Genomic DNA, 16,946 nt, shown 5'->3' on the forward strand with positions numbered 1-16,946 from the left:
CCATGCTTTTAAAATAACAGTTATGTTCTGGAACAGTATAGATCGCTTTTGTTTTCGGTTCGGGTTCTGTTCCTCCAATAATTGTACTATTTTCCGTTTTTTGGGGTTCTGTTCCCTGAACCGGTTCCAACCCTTGACAGTCATGGTGTGTCACAGTCAAAGACACAGAGGGTGACGTTTCTACTTGTTGGTAATAGTATACCTGGCAAACAACAATCTCCATTTCTTGACGGGAAAAGTGCTAATTGTTTAAATGCATCCACACCCATGAGGACACAATGGGAATTCACACAAACGCACGTACGGGCATACAAACACACACAAACACACCCAAGTCCCCTTGAGTTATGACTTCATTGTGACATGCACCCAACCACTGCCTCTTCACAGACACACACACACACACACACTCTCACAAAAGAATATCAAGAGGCCTTCTCATAGCCAAGTCACCTGATGCATGAAATAACAGGTGTGCAGGACGGGAGAGGGAGGGAGTGACGGGGGTTAAGTTGAGAGCTGAGATAACAATCGGGACAAGATGACAAATGGAGGTAGAATCAGCAGCAGCGGGCACGGCAGCGTCAACAAACAGAGGAGTGTTTTGTGTCGTGGAGTTTCCTATTTCCTATGTGCAGGGCCCCCTTCGCCGGTTGGGTTGCTAGCGCGGTTGCTAATCTTCCGGAGGGGAACTCCTGCAAGCCCTCATTACAGGATCTCACCTCGGCTAGCAACCCAGCCCCAGCCCTGCCCTATCCCCAGCTATTCATCCCTCACCTATCTAATCAATCAACACAGTTCACAGAGTAAATTGGTTGCCCATTCACTGCATACTGACTACAATAGATCATTGGAAATAATCTCCATACCGGGGGGATTTTGACGCAGAATTTGAACCAATACTGTATCATGTTCATGTGATGCCTTAATTGGTATCACAATTCGTATGATAATATCAGTGATAGTGATAAATTACTGTGGTTTATAAGATTATTTCACCACAGAAATCAAAACAAAACAAAACCAGTAACTGCCCCAGGCTTGGCTTACTGTTGAATGTACAGAAACTCAGTCAGAGTGTAATCATGTGGAGCTGAACAATATGATTCCGGAAAGTTCATCTTTCAGATGTCTCTCGTCAGACAAACATTGAACCTTGGGACTGGGATTGCGGCTCACTGGGCAAAGGGTCATGTCTTGTCCCAAAAAAATGATGGAGGGACAACATCAACACTTCAGTATTTCAGTGCAAGACACAAACAAATAAACTGTAGTTATTCTCTCTGTCTCTCTCTGTAGCCAAAGGAATATTTTACACACATCTCTCTGTTCATCGCTCCAGGGAAACTGATGTGGGACTATGTGTTAAGGGAGAGAGCCAGAAGTGTGATCAAAAAAACTTGGGCACTCTCCAACTGAAGCAGCTTGCAGTAAATTAATATGTAAGCCTTGTAGTGACAGTCAAAAGGAGGCAGGATGTCATAGCCCAGCACAGTAAAAGCTTAATAAGGCCTACTCTCTCACACACATTATCCCAAAGTAAATTCACTTCCCCACACACACACACACACACACACGTACACACACGCATTATCCCAAAGTCCATTCACTTCCCCATACTTGGAATTCCACAGCCTGTCTTGGGTGAAGAGCCGGGGCTTTAACGAAAAGCCACGTTTCTATTTTAAGGGCCGACTGTGCAACAAGGAGCTCTTATTTGGCCTTGTATATGTTAGCCAGTTAGCGTTAAAAATAAAATAGGACCCTAGAGTAAGAAGTGGCCTTAAATTTGAAAGGCTCAATGAAGAGGTGGACGGACTGCTGCTTGGGACCTGCCGTACCCTCAGCTCCTGGAATAAGTCCATCGAAATTTCCTGAAGCGTGAAAGATTACAAAAACAGGGGCAATAAAAAGGCCGTATTTCATCACCATAGACACCCATTTATTCTCCCCACCCTGATTGGCAGTTCTGTGGAGGCTTCGGGAGGGCAGAGTTAAGATCGTGGCCATCTTATGTAAACTTCCGTGCTCGTTTGTAATTTCCTTCCCATTCTGTTGCAGTTTGATGATTGTTCTGAGGTAGTATGCTGACTCGGCACGCTAACTGAGTGTGTTTCTTGTGTTTCTTGACAAAGTCAAAAATAATGGGTAAGATTAAAAAATATATATATATAATAATAATTGGATGTTAATAAACAAATTTAGCAGTTAAATTTTCATTTAAGCAATAAAACGATGACCTATTTACAGATGGCAAGGTACAAAATCTGAATAGAACTTGGTCCGCTGCCAACATTCTAATCTTCCCCTTTAATTCGGTCTAGCCGATATGGCCAAAATGTCAGATTTTTTTACAGTAGGACTGTGTTTGACAGGTTCTTACTTTCTACATTTGCTTTATGAGTAGTCTGTGACCCTAGGGTGAGACCACATACATTCTAAGTGACTTCAATGGGTCTTTCTCCATTCTGATTGTTTTATACTGTTCCATCAAACTTCAACCAAAAATGTATTTCCACACTGCCACGTAGGGCTGCACGATATGGGCAAAACATCTAGGCCTTATTTTTAACAAAATATTGCAATTATGATTTGACTTGTGATTTACATCGAAACACTTGGGTAAACTGTCAGAATCATTCTAATCCTATAGTAGTGCCCACCACAGTCTGGTTTGACACGACACCAAATTAAAAAGCTTTTTCATTCAGGTCAAACAACACTGTATTCAAAGTGCCCACTATTACATTCTATCTATACATTTAGAATACTCATAGGGTCTTTATGTGGAGGCGTTATTGGGCGCGTTCGATTGGATAACTTTTGTCAAGTCGGTGTCATTGCCTTTTAAAGTGTGTTGCATTATGGTTATAAAAATTGTTGACTGCAGGAATTTGACAAAACTCCAGTGATCACAGTTTATGCAGTTCTTTATGAAGTCGCCTTCAATTCACTGCAGTTGCTTCTCACCAACTGCAACTTGCAGCCATCGCCTGCATTGTGGGAGGCACTACTTGTCAACCAATCATTAAGGTGGTTTTGTTTGACCCACGTTCACATGGCCAAAGACGTGACTGAAACAGGAACCAACTTTGCCACGATTATAAAGCTACAGGGGGTGAAAATGAAAGTGACATGAGACTTCTCTCTAACTAATTAATTGTACACAAGGTTTGCAGTTTGTGAGTGTGTGATTTAGGGGTATATAAAAGTTTATTTATACAGAAAACCTATATAAAACAATAGCATTTATGTTGACACTGCCATGTTGATCTGAGCCTTGCTGTTTGAAGCATTCATAACTACAAGGAAACAATTATACCTTAGGGACTATTTTGTAAAAAAAAAAATTTTAAAGTGTCAAGATTAGACTACTACTTGTGGTTTAAATGATGATATTGATATTCTGAGCAGATTAAACTACAGTAGTTGTAGTCCAGAGAAGCTCTGTGTATATTTATACTGAATCATGCTACGCCATTCAGGATTGCTACTCTGCTTGCCTGTGACATCTCCGCAAATCCGTCACGACTTCATTTCTCTCCCAGTGTGTAAACACAAACAGAGAGGCTACTAAAATGGGCCCATGCCAGACAGTGTCAGATGGACTCCGACTCGTAAAGCCGTCGCCCTGGCAAAAATAATGCTCCCGCGCCGCGCGCCAAATCTTCCAGCTCATGAAAGAGGTTGTAGAGCTGGAGGGAACAAGCAGTCGTAACCAGGGCTACATGACTGCTTTTGATATGTGTAAAAACAGCCTCAACTCCCCCTGTCCAATAAAGGGACGTTTTATACCTTATCGTGTCCCTGTGAGCTGAAGTCGGCTGCAGATTAAGACAGAAAGAGAGAGAGGGGCAGAGAGAGAGAGGCAGAGAGAGAGAGAGAGGCAGAGAGAGAGAGAGGCAGAGAGAGAGAAAGAGAGAGAGAGAGAGAGAGAGGCAGAGAGAGAGAAAGAGAGAGAGAGAGAGGCTTTTGTATATTATCTACTTCACTTGCTTTGGCAATGTTAACATATGTTTCCCATGCCAATAAAGCCCTTTGAATTGAATTGAGAGAGAGGCCCTGAGGCAAAGAGTGGGCTCATGGAAGTCTCGCAGTCATGATCATACTAGGAGTGGCAAGAGAGGTGGAGGAGGGCGCTGTCTGGCATCCATTTGCATGGAAATCCCAGCCGAGAAGAAAAAGCAAATAAAAAGGAGCAGAGACAGAAAAGTTATGGGGACCCTGCCTGCTAGGAAATGAAGAGAGGAGGCTTGGCTTAGCTTGGCTGGAGCTGAAAGAACAGACGAAAAAATCTTTGGAAAGCCACACATTTGCCTCTGAAGGCGAGACGCAGACGGTTTGTTGGTAGTGGTCTGTTTGTGTGCGCGCGTTGTCGTCTGTGGTAGTGTGCGTTATCTCAAAGACGCCAGGCAAGCTTATCAGCAGTTAGGGGGCTGCGTTGTCCTCTGAACAGGCTGAAAGCAGCCAGTCAAAGTTCAGCTTCATTAGTAGTGTAAGGAACTCAGCCGCCACTTCACTCAAGTTCACACTGAGAGGTGAACAGGTACCTACGGTTCATGAAGTTCATTGTATGTGGGCTGAAAAAGTTTGGTGCCCAAAATCAATCATTGCATTCAAGAAGAAAAGCAACATAGAACAATTTGTCACTTTTTGGGAGACCTGACCAAATTCACATAGAATGTGTTATAGATCGGTCATTCTACTTGAAAGCAAGTCTAAGAAGTAGTAGATCTGTTCTATGTCTGCTATTTCTATGCTTCTTGTTCTTAAGTTTTGTTTTTGAGTCTTTTACGTTCAGTTTTGTACACCCGCTTCAAACAGCTGAAACAACAATATTTGTGGTTATGGAAAATATATTTCACAGAGGTTCAGATGGTACAATGATTCTCTACACTATACTATCTTATTTTGTCACAAACTGAAATTAGGTGAACTATTATAGTTTTAACAACCAGGAAATGGTGGAGCGGTTTCTGCATAGTGCAACTTTAAGCTTGGGGTGACGTAGAAGCTCAACTGAAATGGTCCCTGAGGAAAACCATTGGTCACACAGAAATGACAACCCGCACTCAGTAAATAGCCCCTTCTTCACCTCAGCCAATGGCGAGTCACAATGACAACCCTAAACCATTTAAGTCTCATCTGACCTCATGTCGTTTGACCCCTATCTACTGGTTAAACCATAGACGAGTGGTCACCAACCTTTTCTGAGTCAAGATCACTTTTGCAGTCAAAAAGCAAGCCGAGATCTACCATAAAAACATGAACCTAATAGGAATGAGGTTTGAACAGTAGGTTTAATACATTATCACAGAATATTGGCTACATGCCTGGCCTGCCAATATTGTTCTTCTCAGACCGTATTATATTTAAAAACTCGAACTTTGATTAGAAAATAGATGAGTTTGTGTAGCACCTGCGAGTTCCCAGTTGTCTTGAACACACTGAAGTCGGAGATTCCCGAGTTCCCAGTTGTCTTGAACAAGGTATTAGTCTCAGCAGAGGGAGGGAGAGATTAGCAGAGGGTCCGCCTCTCACGACCCCTGCTCTCTCCTTCCTCACCCCATGACCTCACCCCATTGTTTCCTATGTGAAGTCTCAGTGGGCATTTGAAGATCAGGAAGTGTCGTTTTAGTGCGTTGCCATCTTGCTTCACGGAGGAGTTTTTGGAAACATTGCACAGTTTAAGCTATTCTGGGAAGTGACTTTGCAGGCAAGCTCAGTGCTGTCCCCTCTGAGTATCTCAAATTGAAGACCGACCGGGGTACTGCAGGCTGCAATTTATCCTTAACTTCTGTGTGCAATTTTCAAATAATCGGTTAAAGGAAATACATCTGGTGAAATAGAAACAAGTATTGGTACCATGATTGTGTATGAAAAATGTTTGGTATCCACGAATATTCACCACCATACTCTTTTGACCTATAATGGGGGATACTGCTTTTTGATAACGTTGCCTTTGTGTACTCTGGTGCACTTCACACATTGTCCTTGCTAGAGTGGAATAACTACAGAAGTGTGATTAATCTAGAGTTGAGACTGAAATTTCAGAACGTTTTCAGATTTCACAGAAAATAAACGAACAGAAATATAGTTGCTAGACAGGATAAAAAGCTGTTACTATTGACTAGAAATCAATGGGAGTGTGTCAAACACAGAAGTATGGTGAAGAGAGTATAAAGGGATTATAAACTGGCTGGTTCGAGCCCTAAATGCTGATTGACTGACATCCATGGCATATCAGACCATATACCATGGGTATGACAAAACATGTATTTTTACTGCTCTAATTACACTGATAACCAGTTTATAATGGCAATAAGGCACCTCGGGGGTTTGTGGTATATGGCCAATATACCACGGCTAAGGGCTGTATCCAGGCACTCCACACCGTGGTGCGTAAGAACAACCCTTAGCCGTGGTATATTGGCCATATACCACAAACCCCCAGGGGGACCTTGTTGCTTAAAGATAGTCACTTGTTGGTAACTGCACAAAAACAACCTCTAATGCATCGGGCCAGGACATGTTTCAACTCTACCTCTGGGAGAAAGATGTTGGCATTGTCACACACTGTTATAACACTCATTTATCAAAAGCGCACATTTAAAGCCTTTGGGAGAAGGTCAGTTCAATTCAATTCAACCCGGCGGATCAACAAATTGGATGCACAATGGTATGTGAGCATATCTCAGGACAGACAACACTGGCTATTGTTTAGCCAGTCAAACAATCTCAATTGTTATCCGCTCACATCTATGGGACCAACTCTACATTACCTTCATCTTAATCATTCAAATGGACTTTGATGTAAAAAGGTTTTGAGAGAAGTTTATCCGTCGTAAAGACGATGTGCCCCAAATGCTGTCATTCGCAGAGCGAAAACATACAGATCAGCTGATGGCATTTTGTGCTGGACTGCCTGCACCTTTCTGAACGGAGACCACGAGAGCAACCTGTGAGCGCATGGCATAAATCGGTGACATAATCTAATTAGTCATAAACACGAGCAGGGACAATCACGCGAGAGCACTCCGGGGACATGTGTGGGATGACTAACTCTGCTGCACAGTATTCAGGTCAAGTCGACATGAAAACCATTCACTGTCAAATTGAAGAACATTGTAACCCAAAAAAATATCATATTTCTCAAAGACAGTACATTGTCCAGTCTCAGTCGATATTGTAGAAGTAAGTAATGGAATCCGGACAAATTCCAGTCTGGCCCCATTGCCTACTCTCACTCTCAGCCTAGACTGTTCAGGAAAGGGCTCCACGTGTTTGACTGCCCAGCATGTCACGGTCTCTCTGTAGTCTCCTCTTCTCTGCTCTCTCTGACATCATAATAGAGTGGATTCAGATCAGGACATCGGCTGCACTGCATAGCCTGCTTATATAACTGAACTCCATCTCACTTTATCTAAGCTTCCAGCACCACTGCCCCATACAGAGAGAGACCGAGGGGCAAATGAGGAGGAAAAGCTGAAATGTCTTGAGTCAATAAGTATTCAATCCCTTTGTTATGGCAAGCCTAAATACAAATTTGCTTAACAAGTCACATAATTCGTTACCTGGACTCACTCTGTGTGCAATAATAGTGTTTAACATCATTTTTTATGAATACCTCATCTCTGTACCCCATACAGTTATCTGTAAGGTTCCTTAGTCAAGCAGTGAATTTCAAACACAGATTCTACCACAAAGACCAGGGAGGTTTTCCAATGACTTGAAAAGAAGGGCACCTATTGGGAGATGTAAAAAAATACATTGAATATCCCTTTGAGCATGGTGAAGTTAGTAATTACACTTTGGATGGTGTGGCTCAGTTGGTAGAGCAAGGAGCTTGCAATGCCAGGGTTGTGGGTTCGATTCCCATGGGGGACCAGTACAAAAACTGTATGCACTCACTACTGTAAGCCCCTCTGGATAAAAGCGTCTGCTAAATGACTAAAATATCAATGCAAGTATATCAATACATCCAGTCACTACAAAGATACCGTTGACAGAGAGGAAGGAAACCGCTGAGGGATTTCACCATCCGGTGTCTTTAAAACAGTTACAGAGTTGAATGGCTGTGAGAGGAGAAAACATTGTAGTTACTCCACAATACTAACCTAAATGACAGAGTGAAAAGAAGAGAGCCTGTATGGAATAAAATTATTCCAAAACATGCATCCTGTTTGTAGTTAGGCACTAAAGTAAAACTGATAAAAATGTGCAAAGAAATTAACTCTATGTCCCGAATACAAAGCGTTATGTTTGGGGATAATCCAGCACATCACCGAATACCACTCTTCATATTTTCAAGAATGGTGGTGGCTGCATCATGATATGGCTATGCTTGTCATCGGCAAGGACTAAGGAGATATTTAGGATAAAAAGAAACAGAATAGAGCTAAGCACAGGCAAAATCCTAGAGGAAAACCTGGTTTAGTATCCTTTCCAACAGACACTCGGAAACAAATCCACCTTTCAGCAGGATAATAAACAAGGCCAAATATACACTTGAGTTGCTTACAAAGATGACATTGAATGTTGCTGAGTGGCCCAGTTACAGTTATGACTTAAATCAGCTAGAACATCTACGGCAAGACTTGAAAATGGCTTTCTAACTTGGCAGAGATATAAAAAAAAAAATGCTAATATTGTAAAATCCAGTTGTGGAAAGCTCTTAGAGCTTACCCAGAAAGACTCACAGCTGTAATCACTGCTAAAAGTGATTCTAACATGTATTGACTCAAGGGTGTGAATACAGTACTAGTCAAAAGTTTGGACACCTACTCATTCAAGGGTTTTTCTTTATTTTACACATTGTAGAATGTAGATAGTGAAGACACCAACACTATGAAATAACACATACGGAATCATGTAGTAACCAAAAAATTGTGAAAAACAATTCAAATATATTTTATATTTCAGATTCTTCCAAGTAGCCACCCATTGACTTGATGAAAGCTTTGCACACTCTTGGAATTCTCTCAACCAGCTTCATGAAGTAGTCAGGTTCGTGCCATGGGGGAGATCTTCATAAGCTATACTCAGCCCTGTCTCAGGGTAGTAAGTTGGTGTTTTGCGGATATCCCTCTAGTGGTGTGGGGCTGTGCTCTGGCAAAGTGGGTGGGGTTATATCCTGCCTGGTTGGCCCTGTCCGGGGGTATCGTCATACGGGGCCACAGTGTCTCCCAACCCCTCCTGTCTCAGCCTCCAGTATCTATGCTGCAATAGTGTGTGTGTCGGGGGGCTAGAGTCAGTCTGTTATATCTGGTGTAATTCTCTTGTCTTATACAGCGTCATGTTTGAATGTAGGTACACTTCCTCTAATTCTCTCTCTCACTCCCAGAGGACCTGAGCCCTAGGACCATGCCTCAGAACTACCTGGCCTGATGACTCCTTGCTGTCCCCAGTCTACCTGGTCGTGCTGCTGCTCCAGCTTCAACTGTTCCGCCTGTGGCTATGGAACCCTTACCTGTTCACCGGACGTGCTACCTTGTCCCGGACCTGCTGTTTTCGACTCTCTCTCTCTCTCTCTACAGCACCTGCTGTCTCGAACTCTGAATGCTCGGCTATGTAAAGCCAACTGACATTTACTCCTGAGGTGCTGACCTTTTGCACCCTCTTCAACCACTGTGATTATTATTATTTGACCCTGCTGGTCATCTATGAACGTTTGAACATCTTGGCCATGTACTGTTATAATCTCCATCCGGCACTGCCAGAAGAGGACTGGCCACCCCTCAGAGTCTGGTTCCTCTCTAGGTTTCTTCCTAGGTTCCTGCCTTTCTAGGGAGTTACTGATATCCCCCCCCCCCGTACTAAACATAAACAGTATGCACTAATACACACATAATAAACCATGTAAACCTGTACACATTAGTGCATTTTTGTTGTTGTTGTATCTTTAACTCTTATTTTACCAGGTAAATTGAGTGATAACTAGATTCTCATTTACAGCAACGACCTGGGGAATAGTTACAGGAGAGAGTAGGGGGGGGGATGAATGAGCCAATTAGAAGCCTGGGATGATTAGGTGGCCATGGTATGAGGGACAGATTGTGAATTTAGCCAGGACACCGGGGTGAACACCCTTACTTTTACGATAAGTGGCATGGGATCTTTGGTGAGCGCAGACAGTCAGGACACCCCTTTATCATCCCATCTGAAAGTGACGGAACCCAAGATGTAGGAGGCTGAGTTACACATGATTGGCATACAGAAACTTTCCAAATCCCACACGGGGTTTATTTGCTTTCAGAAACATGTTTATGGTGTAATGTCTGATTTGGCCAAGGGCCAAGGCTAATCAACAGAGGCAAAGAAGACAGAGTTTTAAACACCTTGGTAATGATTCATGTGTAGGTGGAAATCTGGATGAAAGTCAAAGGACTCGATGTATTAGGTTTTATCATAGAGCTGGGAAATATCTCCCTCCCAAATGTAAACAGCTATCAGTATCCCTGATATTTGCCCTACCACTTGTATGGCGTTGTTCTGAACCCACTGCCCCCAAGTCGTTGTGACATCGTCAAGTTCGCCACCCCCACCCCGTCCATTGGTCTGCCCTTAATGGAGATTGTGCACGCCCGGTCGAGCGCGAGTAGCAAGCTAATTAGTTTAAATATCAACAGTACTGCCACAGCAGCATAACATTTGATTAACACTTGATTTACATCACCATCAATATTCGGCCTGGTTGGCTGATAGCACTTAATAATTTCCTTAGCTGCGGGAAAGTTGCTGGAGGTGCTGCAGCACCCCTGATAAATGTAAATATATGTGCCAAAGTTCTAGAATTACTGCTGTCTGTTCAGAAAGAAATGACATTTTCAGAATAGCCTACTGTACCAGAGTAGTCCTATAATGTAGCCACAGAGGATCAATAGCTTTTTGTTTTTTATTGCCTAGATGTGGTTGGAAAGCAAAATGGCTCCTGCTGAAGAGAGAAGACTCTAATCTGTCTGCTTTAAGCTACCTTAATATTTAATCAACTTCCAAATAGGCCTATTGAGCAAACATTGTTTTATGTAAAACAAGAGAGAAGTAGGCTTTGGCACGAGCGCATAGCGAGCTGTGCATTATTGGGCAAGTCAGTGAAACTGAAAAGCTTTTTTAGGACTACAATTTTCTTGTCATATTGTACAATATGTGTGTCTCCACACACACCTAGGCCCAGGCTACTGATGGATTCAAGACAAGGTTGTTTTTATTGATCTCAGATTCTCAGATGGTCAGTGTCAAAGTAGCCTGTCATTTCCATCAGTTGTGCCGTATTACAAACGTATCCAGTCATGCACAATGATGTATAATTGCATGAAATCCGTTTATAAAAGGCCACATTTTTCCTGGACCCTAGGCTACTAAAAATGGTCCCCATGTGTGCAAAAACAAAGCCATCAGTGATTGGATCATTTCGAACCAATCAGAGTATCAAAACCAATGACACATTTTCAAAACGCCGCTTTACCCATGTGTGTTCTGGGTCTGGCCCAACCCATCCGTTTCTGGGACCAATCAGACGGTCTAGAATGGATTTGCTCGGGGGGGGGGGGGGGGGGGGGGGGGGGGCATTCCTGCAGAGCCAGGAATGACCACATGCAGGAACGCCCCGAATTGCGGGCTGCAGTTGTACACTATTGACTGATTGAGGAGAAGAAACTTTAATGTCCATGGGCGTGGTGTTGCGTTTGGCCAGAGCATAGAGTTTGGATAGCCAGGCAACATTTAAATGGACATTACTGTATGACAGCGCTAAGAAAACAGACACATTTATTATAATAGAATAGTAAGTAACGTTGTACCAAGCTATTGACATTACACAGGAATTTCCCAAACAAGACTAAATGATATGGCTGTGCATAACTGTCATGTGTTCCATGATATTTCCCAGGCCCATATTGTTGGTATGCCCTATGACTGTCAGAAATCAATATTCATGGAGCTATAGTCCTAGAATGATCCATTTCATTCTGCGGTATCATTTCTGCGGTATCATAGCAAATGTGATATGTCATTTGTACTGTAAACCTTAGAAGTTGGCAGTTAGCCAAACTATTTGCTGCAACTGTGCTACAAACATACCTGCACCAGATTTGAACAATAAGACACTTGCTAAAATAATATTTGAACCTCCTACACACAAAGCCACACAACCTGCACAATAATAGACAGATGCGTGCGTGCGTGCGTGCGTGCGTGCGTGCGTGTGTGTGTGCGTGTGTGTGTGTGTGTGTGTGTGTGTGTGTGTGTGTGTGTGTGTGTGTGTGTGTGTAGTATCATAAATTAATAAATACAAGTTAGGCCCCTCAGTTGATTATGTGAACACATTGCACACGGACTATCTGCATCGACAACTACATCAGACAATAAATTAAATAAACACTACAACAGTACAACAGTAATTGCGGCGAATTATATTTTAGCACGCAAACTGTAGGAGGCCAAGGTGAAGCTATACTGTAGCCTACATAACGCATAACGCTGCTGATCTGTCAAACCATGCAGCTACTGGGGCTAGCTTGGACAGAAAAATACGCACAAATGCGACATGCAAGGTGGGTAGAACACGTTTGAAAGTAAATATGTGCCAATGAGACTCACCGTCAGGTTCTTCTACTGTTTTGGACGGGAATACGGTTGTTTTGAGACTGAAACGAGGATGAAAAAGTCAAAGCCTCTCCGTATAAAGCGCAAGTGGAGTGGTAGGGTATGCAACTGCACGGTACCGGGCTTTTCTATTTAAAAAAATTCCTCTGCAAAGCGCCGCTTGCCGTCAAAACGTCTCGTGCGGTTCCTAATTTGCACTTAAACAAAGTCACAAGGTGCTCGTTATTTGGGATTTCCCATGAGGTGTGTGTAAAAAGGTGCTCCAGTAACGTTTCGGTAGGCTGCCACGACAGGGAAATGGAATCAAGAGATATACTATTGCTCCTCCCTCCGCATATGTACAGTATGGGGCGCACACTGCTCTGGGCCAATGCAATGCTCTGGGCCCGCATAAAACAATTTAATAAAACTAGCTATCTACCGCTCTCTACAGGACTACCACTCTCTACAGGACTAACACTGTAAAGTACAAACACATCTACCTCTGATTCTAAAAACGTATTTAAAAGTAGCAATATTCGCTTTGAATGTGAGACCATGAGAATGAATGTAACCTAGTGTGGAGATGTTGAGCATCCCCTGGCATTCACACTGATACAAGTCTGGCGTGGTGCGTTATTCTCGTCCTCATATAGGCTAGGTTCACCGAGGACGCGGTCCAGCTCCTCCCTTCACAAAGAAGAATGAAAGACCTCAAGTACCTGACTTGCCTTACCCGATGGGAGATGAGGTTAGGTGAGGACCATGAGCTTTTCTCAATAAGACAAAACCATTTTCAATCAAACTATTAAATACCCTAAAATATATTACACCTATGAGATGAAAATATGAGGCTATTAATAAAATATAACAATTATTATCACATGCCATGCTTATTGTCTGCTTATAATGATACACCTTGAAGGTATTCTATAGTCTACAGCAGTTTTGTATGGACCCTGAAAACCTACGCATCTGACTGACAATATTTTGGACCGAACGCTGAGGGAGGACTTGGAGACAGGGCTCAACACTTGGGCAATGTTAAATACTCTACAGATAGCAGATGGGAAATTGTTATTAATAATGTGAGAAAGCCTGTCTGCAAAGCAGAAGTTTGGGTCGTATCCAAGAGCAATATGGGAGTGGATTGCATTTTCTGTCATATTGTATCAGTAGGAAGAGCTCCACATGTTACTGCCTAGAGACAACAAACTGGCTAGCTTATATAAGGATTTGATTTAATAACTTCCAAAATATGTATTTTACCATGACCCCAATGATGATGATTCCAAACCTGCCCATTGCTTTATATTAATGTGACGTGCTAAAACATGACGACTTTTGCTTCCATTCGGCCTAAATAATCCCCCTCTTTTTCCCATTAAACAGAGCACTATAACATTTATATCATGACTGACAGATATTTCCATAAATAGCATATGGATCCTTTCCTAGGTGGTAAGAGCTCATATATAAGAATTATGCTATTTCTGCTGTTAGAGAGAACTCACACATTAAATGGCACAGGGTTTGAGAAATCATGAGGCATGATGATATATGCTTCCAAGGCATCAACGATGATTCAGAAAAATTCCGTCTATTTCACCCATTTCCATCTCATCTAAGAGCTGCATGGACATGGCTGAGCAGAATGTATGCTTACTGGCTCGGTTCAGTCAAACATCAGTCACATCATCTAATCTTCCAGACAAATATGTTTAGAGAAAAGCACACTATCAGGTGTATTAGGATATGTTTTCAGAACATTTAATGCTAGCACTTGTGACATGTACATTGGATGGAATCAACTATCGATTGAAATCACCCGTGTGAGGGAATAAAGATGGATCCTTCGTTGCTAAACCCTTGTCAACATGGTGTGTGCCTGACTGATGTACAGCAGATGGGATCTGGGAGGTTTGATATGGGGAGTTGCTGTCTTTGATGGCAGCACCCTACACATTTCCGTTTGATCACACTGAGCAACAGTGTTTTCCCCCGGAACAAAGCAGCTAGTCCGTCATAGGCTCATCTGACAGTCTGATCGAATTTATGTGTGTGTGCGTGTGTGTGTGTGTGTGTGTGCGTGCGTGTGTGCGTGCGTGCGTGTGTGTGTGTGTGTGTGTGTGTGTGTGTGTGTGTGTGTGTGTGTGTGTGTGTGTGTGTGTGTGTGTGTGTGTGTGTGTGTGTGTGTGTGCGTGCGTGTGTGCGTTGTGTGTAGGGGATTGAAGGGGCAGAGTGGAGGACTAGAGTGCCGAAAGGGCAATAGTAATTATTTTAGCTTCCATTGTGTGTTCAAATGACATGTAACAAAGCAGTCAGTCCAATCACTGACTAGAGCACCCAACTGTTGTTCAATCCCCCTTGATATTCAATTGGAGATCTTTTCAGTCTGAGTTATTTATATTTTGACACCAGCCACTGCGCAATGTCATCCATAACCTTTATGTGTTACTATATTAAGGATGTCCGTAGCTTATGCCTGCCCATAGCATAATCCTACTGCCACCAATGGGCACTCTGTTTACAACGCCATACACGTGGTCTGCGGTTGTGAGGCCGGTTGGACGTATCGTCAAATTCTCTAAAACATAGTTGGAGGTGGCTTATGGTAGGGAGATTAACATTCAATTTTCTTGAAACAGCTGTGTGCAAAGTTTTCATCAAGGCAAAGGGTGGCTACTTTGAAGAATCTCAAATATAAAATATGTTACACTTTTTTAGTTACTAGATGATTCAATATGTGTTATTTCATCGTTTGGATGTCTTCACTATTATTCTACAGTGTAGAAAATAGTAAAAAAATATTTTTTACCTGGAATGAGTAGGTGTGTCCAAACTTTTGACTGGTACCGTATATACAATTTTATAGACAGTATAAGTAGCCTGTGTCAGTCTTCGGAGGTGGAACCTCAACAAGCAATTCTGCTCTAGAACAGGAATGATATAGAAATAGGGGCGGGCATTGCCCTCAGGTGGGGTCCTTTTAATACTTTTTACATTACAACAAAAAATGGACTCTGAATATCTCATTGTGGAATGATACATATTTGATGTGATCTGCAAAAGTGGGAATTATTATTATTTACCTTTATTTAACTAGGCAAGTCAGTTAAGAACAAATTCTTATTTTCAATGATGGCCTAGGAACAGTTGGTTAACTGTCTGTTCAGGGGCAGAATGACAGATTTGTACCTAGTCAGGGATTTGAATTTGCAACCCTCCGGTTGCTTGTCCACCGCTCTAACCACTAGGCTACCCTACCTAGTGTTGACAAAGCAAGCTACGGTACTGTATGTGAATACAGGGCCTTTGATGGCGAACGTTCTCCAGCCTTTAGCATTTTTAAACTAAAAGGCATTGCTTTCAATGTATCTCACAGATTGCTGTGTGCAACAACAGTGGAACAGGAGGTTTGTTCCAGTTTGATCCCACAATCAGCTTTTTCATGTTGAAAGGCAGTATTGAACGAAACCATCAGCATTCCAATTTCACCTCTTCTTTGTCACAAAGAGGTTGACAGCTACTGGAGATGGTCTACGGTTGTCTACGTTTGGCTAACTGCCAGTAACTCTCAAAACATGGGGTTGATCATTCCACGCTCATCTGCAGAGAACTGATTTCTATATTTGCACTACAAACAAGAAAAGAAAGTTCCAAAGATATAGAAACATCACTAGAATACCAAATCTTGGCACCCAGAACCAATTTTAAATGTGCACGCTGACCAGCTACTCGATCTAACAGTAACAAGAGACTACTGGAATATTACCATTTGAAGCCATCCTCCCAAATCATCCAGGGATGATGGTTTAGGTGGGATACAGTAGGTAAAGACTATAATTGGATCATGTGAGACATGCAAAGAAAGGAATGCCCACTTCCCGCCATCAAACCACACGCTACACAAGCATTTCGCTACACCCGCGATAACATCTGCTAAATATGTGTATGTGTAACAGTATAATTTTAGTCCGTCCCCTCGCCCATACCCGGGCTCGAACCAGGGACCCTCTGCACACATCAACAGCTGACACCCACGAAGCATCGTTACCCATTGCTCCACAAAAGCCACGGCCCTTGCAGAGCAAGGGGAACCACTACTTCAAGGTCTCAGAGCAAGTGATGTCACCGGTTGAAACGCTATTAGCGCGCACCACCGCTAACTAGCTAGCCATTTCACATCCGTTACATATGTAACCAATAAAATGTGATTTGTGTTAACCGTGACAAGCGCTATGTAAATACTTGACCTTAATGACAAGTCTACAGCTTGTAAACTCTAATCCAATAAAGAAATGGGATAGTAAAACCCCTCTTAAAAGGAATCCAAAACACACATGTGCGCACGAACGTACAGT

General features: G+C 42.6%; 1 protein-coding gene across 2 annotated transcripts in view; it reads right to left on the reverse strand.

Moving 5' to 3' along the window:
• LOC109865402 (thyroid hormone receptor alpha) overlaps positions 1-12,950 on the reverse strand; it is a 174,362-nt gene extending 161,412 nt beyond the window's left edge. Inside the window, exon 1 of one of the 2 annotated variants that reach the window (XM_020453544.2) lies at positions 12,598-12,950. The gene's annotated coding sequence lies outside the window, so the exon portion shown is untranslated. The remainder of the gene's footprint in view (positions 1-12,597) is intronic. The other variant, XM_031799090.1, reaches the window with a different exon arrangement.
• Between the last annotated feature and the right edge of the window lie 3,996 nt (positions 12,951-16,946).

The sequence above is a fragment of the Oncorhynchus kisutch genome, linkage group LG20 (assembly GCF_002021735.2).
Source record: "Oncorhynchus kisutch isolate 150728-3 linkage group LG20, Okis_V2, whole genome shotgun sequence".
Taxonomy (NCBI): Eukaryota; Metazoa; Chordata; class Actinopteri; order Salmoniformes; family Salmonidae; genus Oncorhynchus; species Oncorhynchus kisutch.